The sequence below is a fragment of the Cibotium barometz genome, chromosome 22 (assembly GCF_041138505.1).
Source record: "Cibotium barometz isolate CiBa-2024 chromosome 22, ASM4113850v1, whole genome shotgun sequence".
NCBI classification, from domain to species: domain Eukaryota; kingdom Viridiplantae; phylum Streptophyta; class Polypodiopsida; order Cyatheales; family Cibotiaceae; genus Cibotium; species Cibotium barometz.
In genome coordinates, this window is record NC_141067.1 from 43,304,416 (window position 1) to 43,313,179 (window position 8,764).

An 8,764-nucleotide genomic window follows, 5' to 3' on the forward strand; every position below is an offset into this window, starting at 1 on the left:
AGAAGAGTTGATTCAAGAAGAGGTAGCCTCCTTCATTGTTTACAGAGAAAAGTGGAGTTGGATCATTTGGTGACTACGCTGCTGAAAGTGGAGTTGGATCGTTTGGTGACTACGCTACTGAAAAGATCGGACTGTGAGCAAAACGATTCGGCTATGAAAATGAAGCCAACTGTTGCTGAAAACGACTGCACCACACTCTTGTTTGAAGTAGAAGAGTTGATTCAAGAAGAGCTAGCCTCCTTCATTGTTCATAGAGAAAGAAAGCTTCAAATGGAAAGCTCATTTTCATAACTAAATCATTTTGCTCACAGTCTGATTGTTTCACCATCGTAGTCACCAAACGATCCAACTCCACTTTCTACAGCGCAATCGCCAAACAATCTAACTCCACTTTCAGCAGCATAGTCGCCAAACGATCCAACTCCACTTTTCCACCGCTTGAATAACGACATGTGGGGCGGACAAAATTGCCTGATTCTAGAATTGCTTGACTCTACGATCGTTTTTAGGTGTAATCGCCCGTATTTAAAATCATTTTTAGGTGTAATCGCCCCTATTTAACATCATTTTTAGGTTTATAATTGACCGATCTAGCTGGTCGAATCGATCGATTCTTCTTTTTTATCGATTCTACTTTTCGATTGATTCCACTTTTTAATCGATTCCACTTTTGGTCGATTCCACTTTACCTGATCAGGATTCCAAAAGTTGAATTGTTCAGCGATCCAACCTTAGTGATCTAACTTCAACAATCCTACCCTCCATCACAATCCTACTCTAATGGTCCTCGATTCTACTTTCTTAAATTGACGGACTCTACTTTCAAGGATCATCTGTTTCCACTTTTTGGATCGTCCAATCCCACTTTCAAGGATCATTCGCTTCTGTTGCTAATTTTTAGCAGTTTTTAGATTGTTCATCAGTAGTAGTAGGTTGATTTCAATTCAAGCTTACTTTTTCCATCTTTCCTTCACCAGTAGTCAGGTATGGTCAACAACTCTGTAAATGATTTGTTGGTATGGATTTTTATGGTTAGAAATGTCCTTGTTGCCAAGGATTATCATGTCATGTTAGTGGGATGAGCCTCACCCCCTGGTGCAATTGCTCTTGCTACTCCTCAAAGGGGTCAGGGCCAACAGATCTAGCACCAAGTTCTTCAAATTACTACTGACAAAAGAACATGGGATTCATATGATGCTCAAGCATTAGCATTGATTGACTTATAAGTTAAAAGGTCTATTATTCCACACATTCGCTCTTATAAAACATCCACGCTTACTTGAAATACTTTATAAATTATGTATCAAGCTAAAAATGATGTAAAGATTGCATGTCTTAGAAGGCAACTTGATAATGAAACTATGTAGGATAAGGGATCCATGAATGAAAATTTAACAAAATTACAGGACTTAAGAGAGAAACTTCTTAATATTAATGAAGTCATTTCTAAAAAGCATATGATCAACATCACCCTCAACTAGTGCCTTAATCTTATCTTGGTTTCAATACTTCCCTCCAGCTTTCTTTGAGAGGCAGGCCTTCTTACATATCAGGAGCTTGTTAGCTTACTATTGCAAGAGAACAGTCCATAAAGAATGTCTCTGAGAGTTCCAAAGTAGTGATCAGGCTCTAGCAATTAATAGATAGGGGCAATAAATTTCAACATAAGATAAATTTAAATAGAACTTCTAAGGCTAAGGGGTGATTCTGAAAATCCAAAGAAGGCGACGTGCCGGTATTGCAAGAAGAAACCCGGTCATGTAGTTGAAAATTGCTTCAAACTTTGAAATAAGGAAAAGAAGAAAAAGTAATCCAACAAAGGTTCCAATAGTTCTTCGTTTCACAATCAAAGTTCAAAGAAAGAGGACTCTGTTAATATAGTTTTCCATCAAGACTTTTCACTAATGGGGCTATTTGCAGTTAAAATCATAAACAAGATACATGTCTCAGTGCAACTGTCTTTGAAAATTGGTTTCTTTATAGTGGTGCTTATAAGCACATAACTTCTCAAAGAAGTTTGGTCAAACATATGGAAATTGCGCAAGGTGGTCACACTATTATGTGTGCCAATAATGCCTCTTACCCCATCAAAGGTATTGGTGAGATAGTTCTGACTACTGTAAGTGGTTAGGATCTTTGTCTTCAAAATGTACTCTTTGTTCTAGGAATTCATAAGAATCTGCTTTCTATGATGTCCACTCTAGCAAGGAGGGGTCTTAATGTTAAATTTATAAATGATAAATGCATTGTCTATAATAGAGAACAGAACAAATATATTGTTCTTATTGGATCTTTAACCACCAATGGTTTGTATAAATTGGACATGTATGGCAAGTGTGATGTTGCTTGTCTTCTAATGAAATGAAAGATGCCCAATTGTGGCATACTAGGTTTGGCCATACTTTTATTGGTGGTTTGATGCTTTTAAAGAAACATACAATGTTAAAGGATCTTCCTCAACTTGATTCACCACCAAGGCACGTTTGTGAAGAATGCATTGTTGACAAACTTTCTCGAAAGAATGCAACAAATAGAGTTGATCATAAATTGTAGCTCATGCATAGTGATGTTGTGTTCTAATGAAGACTACTTCTTTGGGAGGAAACTTATACTTTGTTATATTCATAGATAACTACAACAAGTATGATTGGTCTTACCCTATGAAAGAAAAATCAGAGGTATTTTCTTATTTTTAACACTTTATTGCTATGGTTGAAAATGAAACTAGCTTAAAAGTTGAACTCTCCATTGAGATAGAGAGGGGGGATATAGATCTAATGCATTCAAAGATTTTTTGGCACAATAAGGCATTAAGCATCATCGTACAACTCCTTATAACACACCAAAATGGTATTGCTAAGAGACAAAACATGACTCTCATAGAGATGGTTAGATACATGGCTAAAGGTCAGCAGCTTCCACACAAGTTTTGGATAAAAGCAGTTCTTTATACTACCTATGTGTTGAACAAGTGTCCCACTAAAGCTTTAAAGTCTATCACTGCTTATGAGACTTGGCTCAATAAAAAACCTAAGGTTGAACACATATGTGTTTTTGGTGGTTGTTTGGCATATGCACATGTGCTAGCACAAAAAAGTAGAACTAAAATTAATGACATAAGGCAATGAAATGCATTTTCATTAGTCATAGTGTTGAAAGCAAATGCTATTATCTCTATAATCCTCTCACAAAGAAGATTATTATCAATAGAAATGTCGATTCTTTCTATCCAATGAAGATTTTTGTCAGTAGGGGATGTGTTCTTTTACAAAGGATTATGTCTATCTAATAAAGATTATTATATCTTTTTTATAAAGAAGATTATTGTCAGTAGGGATGTCCTTGTTGTAGAGGATTTTATCTATCCAATGATGGAATTCAAGAAGCATGCCATGTTTGATGGTTGCACTATCTATTGATTCTCATCACATTTTACCTATTAATCCTTCTTTGTTTGAAAGGGGATAATGCTCAAGGATTTAATCCACTAGCAATCAATGAGTCTAGGCTTATACCTAGATGTAGAAAATTGTCTACTCCTTTGCAAAGTAGATTCGGATCCAGTGCTAAAACCACTTCTTCAATAGATATTGTTGAGTTTGCATTTCTTAGTTCTCTACATGATGGATGTAGATGAATCTGAGTCTCTTAAAGAGGAGCAAGAAGATCCAAATTGGGCGAAGTAGATTCGGATCCAGTGCTAAAACCACTTCTTCAATAGATGTAGAAAATTGTCTACTCCTTTGCAAAGTCCAGTGCTAAAACCACTTCTTCAATAGATATTGTTGAGTTTGCATTTCTTAGTTCTCTACATGATGTAGATGAATCTGAGTCTCTTAAAGAGGGGCAAGAAGATCCAAATTGGGCGAAAGCCATGCAGGATGAAACTTATGCCATTAAAAGAAATGGTGCTTGGGATTTAGTGAATCTACCACTTGGCAAGAAAGCTAATGGTACTAAGTGGGTTTTTAAAGTCAAGAGAAAGACATATGGATCCATTAACAAATTCAAGGAAAAACTTATTGCAAAATTTTATGCCAAAATAGAAAGGGATCAACCATGATGAAACTTTAGCTCCCACTTCCCATATGACCACTATTCTGCTTTGGCAGCCCATCATGGATGGAAAGTACACCAATTAGAGATCAAAACAGTGTTCTTAAATGGTGACTTGTTACACGAAGTTTTGTGAGTAGTCAGCCAGCTGGTTTTGCCCAACCTAGTCAAGAATAGAAGGTATGCAAGCTTAATAAAGCTTTATATGGTGTGTGAAACATAAAGAGAATGCGGGGGAGAGGGAGAGGGAGAGCTTGAGTTCCTTGCAAGTAAACACACACACAAGAGAGAGCAAGACACACAAGAGAGATGGATGGCTAAAGTTTCTTCTATCTTCTTCTCTTCTCTACAACCATATAACTAAAAGATAAGAGTACATACTATAAGGAAAATTACTCTCCACACAAAATAATGGTCAGTCCATAGTGTGAACTTGACTATATGAGCTGGGGATATAACTATGTCATAACTCTAGTACTCCAAAGTGACTATCACACAGCCTGTCTCATCACACTGGCAGCATATAAACCATAATCTCACCAACCATGCCAGTAACATAAGTGTGGAAGCTATCACCCAGGCAAGTTATCAATGTCCTTAACACTAGTTGATCTTGATATCTCAACATTCCCCCTAGAGCTCAACCATGCCAGTAACATAAGTGTGGAAGCTATCACCCAGGCAAGTCGTCAATGTCCTTAACACTAGTTGATCTTGATATCTCAACACTCCCCCTCGAACTCAACCATGCCAGTAACATAAGTGTGGAAGCTATCACCCAGGCAAGTCATCAATGTCCTTTTTTCAATTATATATCATTCTTAGGGGTTGAGATATGGCCCCAACTTCTCTATTAATTGTTAATAGTGATCTATTTAATTGATTTACTAGTTAAAGTTTGTATTCTTTTAAACAACAACATATGCCTTAATAAAGAATGTTTTATCGCAATCTCAAGTTGAAATGCTAAAGAATGTTTTATCGCAATCTCAAGTTGAAATGCTAAAATCTTTGTGAAAAGGATTGTTTTCTTAAGAAGGTAACATGGATTCTAGTCCTATGGTTTAGTTGAGTAAATGGATTGTTTTCTTAAGAAGGTAACATGGATTCTAGTCCTATGGTTTAGTTGAGTAAATGGATTTTATCTTGGTTAAATTAAGGTACAGATACAACTTCTCCCTACCTTGAGGCTGCCCCGTTCTTGTGCTTGTGTAGCCGGACGGCGGAGACGTTAGTAAGGCCCAGAGTCCACCCATGGTATCCCTCATACCCTCATACCATTGGGAGAATGAGGTTCGTCGATTGAGGCGAGTAATTGTGATGATGCCTAGTTCTGAGGGCCCAGGCTAGTGCGGTGAATTAGCCCACCCTAGTGCATAGACATCCCTCTGAGGGGCGAGAGGATCGAGCAACGGAGCCTAAGGGGGTGACAGGTCGGCTTGAGTCCTCGCCCAATGGCCGACGATGAGGTGTATGGTCCCATAGGGTCTTGCATAGCATGTAGAGGCTGGAAGGCCGAATTCTAGATCATCGGCAATATAAAGGAAAAGAATAAGAGAGCCGGTTTGGCTTGTATGGAATTGATTCTTGTATAAACTTTTTTCTATAAATCTTGTCTTTGGCATTATTATATTGTGAAAAGAGGCTGTTTTAATGAATCTTATAAAAGGGTCTTAATTAAGAAACATGTTTATTTATGTCAAACAACGTGGTAGGATTAATTAGAAAATAAATTGACGCGTGAGTAGGGTAGAAAGTGGGAGGATGGAATGCCCTGATGGCACCATCCTATGAACGGGTGGACCCGATTAGTCAGGTAGTTTTCCAACAGATTAAGTGAAAGCCCTATGCTAGATAAATAGACTCTCGAACAACTCTATTCTAGAAGACTACGCTAGCGGCGGCGGCTGTGCCTTGCATGGATGAGGAAAAAAGCATTGTCTCTAGGAATTAAGATTAGTAGCTGCCCAAATTATGATCAATTACCCTATGGGTGATTTGATTTTTAGAAGACCACACTTCTCCTGCGAGATAGGACTAGGTCTTACCTACAAATTATATCCTTGAATCTCTGCATGGTCAAGGTGTCGAAGAGTAGGAAATTTTCTCTAAGTTAAGATTTAGTAGACTATCTTAAGTGTTTCCCCTATTTTGGAAGGGGGAAACCTTACAAGAACCTTCAAGATGGCCGATTGTTTTGACCCAAAGAACCCACAATGGAGAGCCAGGGACTTCTTATGATGATCCAGCCAAGGTTAAAGAAGTTAACTTGGTAGGCTCGGGCAAAGATCGGAGGCCTATCTACATCGAGGATAACCTCTCAGCTGAAGAAGAAAAATATCTGGTCGCTCTCCAGTGATCAAACATACCATCCCTCTAGTAGAGGAAGCAAGACCAGTAAAGCAGAGAGTGTACCCCAAGAATCCTAAATACTCCAAGATGGTTTAGGAGGAAATTAACAAACTCATAGACGCCGAATTCATCTATGAGATAGAGCACACAAAATGGGTTTTACCCATAGTGATAGTGCCCAAGAAGAACGAAAAAGTGCGAATGTGCGTAGACCTCAAAAAGGTCAATGCCGCCACAATACGAGATCACTATCCTTTGCCCTTCACGGAGCATGTGCTCAAGAGAGTTGCAGGGAAGAAAGCCTACAGCTTCCTCGATGGATTCTCTAGATATAACCAAGTGTTGATCGATCCAAAGGATCAACACAAGAGAGCCTTTACAAAACTAAATGGGGCACATATGCATATTGTGGCATGCCCTTTGGGCTAACGAATACCCAAGGGAACTTTCAACACCTAATATGCACAACCTACAAGGAGTATCTATGGAAATTCCTTCTTGAAGTCTTCATGGATGACCTCTGTGTCAATTCCACTTGGAAAGTAAACCTAGAGTGTTTACAAAAAGTGCTAGAGAGATGTCGGCTATAATGAATCTCCCTAAACCCTCTCAAATGCCAATTTTGGGTTCAGCATAGAGTCATCTTGGGACATATTATCTCAAAACAAGGAATATCCATAGACGACAGATCAAGGTGCAACTCATCCTTGAGCTGCCACCAACCAACTTCAAAGGAGTCCAGCACTTCATGGGACATATGGGACATATGGGGTACTATCGGCGTCTCATCTTCATGTACGTCGACATTTCTCGCCTCCTTTTATGGACTTCTAATCATCTTTGAGTGGGCAGACAAATGCCAAGCATATAACACCCTAAAGAAATCCTTGGCAAGCGCTCCCATCTTGAGATCCCCCAATTGGGACATCATATTTCACGTCCACATAGATGCCTTTGCCTTTGCAATTGGGTGTGTACTGGCTCAACTTGGAAAACACAATAGGGATTTACCTATTGCAATTATGTCCACATAGATGCCTTTGCAATTGGGTGTGTACTAGCTCAACTTGGAAAACACAATAGGGATTTACCTATTAGCTTTTCCACCAACTCAATAAGGCAAAATGCAACTATACCACCATTGAAAGAGAGAGATTAGAAATGGTCTACATAGTTAAAACCTTTCGCCGTTACCTTCTAGCAACTCAATTCATCTTCTTAGACCATCAAGCTCTTTTTTATCTTGTGAATGAACCTTGTACACTCGGTAGGATCACTAGATGGTTGCTAACCCTGCTTGAATACTTTGCTATTGGGTTTCCCTGGTGGGGGGTATCTACAACAGTTGGTGCTATCACTCGAGGAGGGAGGGTGCTGGTCTTGGAATCATCTGTTTTGTTTTTGGGCTTCCTCAATCAGTTTATGTCAAAAATCAAAGGGCATGGTTTGAGGTATGCCATCTCGCAAAGGCTCATCCTCTAGTTGAGCTTGACAGTCCCTCACCAGCTCTTGAGCTACCTTTAGCCTTTCCTTTTCTTCAATGGGGTTAGGGTATTTGGCTAACTTCCTGGGTAGTTGGTTAGGATCAATCGGCTCTCTAGCTAGGGGGGCTGAAGGTAGTAGTTGCTCCTCTTCAAATGAAGAGGTTGATGCATTGGTTGGTCGTTCCATCTTCAGACCCGCTTTTTACACGACTATCCCCTTTTCCTATCTTTATGGCCTTCTTTCATGAGTGCCTTGTTGCGCGTGCTTGTTCTGGGACATTTCTCTGGGAGATAAACTTTGCGTGTCTAGGGTGTCCTTGATTTTGCAAGGTCGATGCCTTGGCTATAGTAGCATGAGATGTGGCCCTTCTTTTATTTTGGAAGCTGGTTTTTACTACATTAAGAGGGACCATGTAGATGAAGCCATCTCTTACACTTAGCAAATTAATGCTGGTGCTAGGATTAGTTTCATGGACTTTTCCTGCTATGTTTGCTCTCAGCGGGGATAGTCCTTGTACATATGGTCAATTCCACACCCTATAAAGGGGTTGAGGTGGAAGCACTCACTGGAGTACTTGTCATTCCTTTTTTGATCGGACACTTAGCTACTCTGTGAGGTCTTACACAATGATAACATTGCATTGGTGGTCGTTTACGTTGTTCAAGTCCCTTCCCTGTGGATTTGGGGTGGCTAGGTATACCAGGTACATCTGGTCTCCCTCCATCACATAATGACTTAGAATCTGGGAGGGTGGACTGTTTGATTCAAGGGGCTTGAAGGTGGTCCCCTTAACATCTTCCTCCTCATCACCTTCTTTGAAGATTTCAGTTAGGATTAACTAACGAGAATAGGGGTGATTTGAGGTAATGGG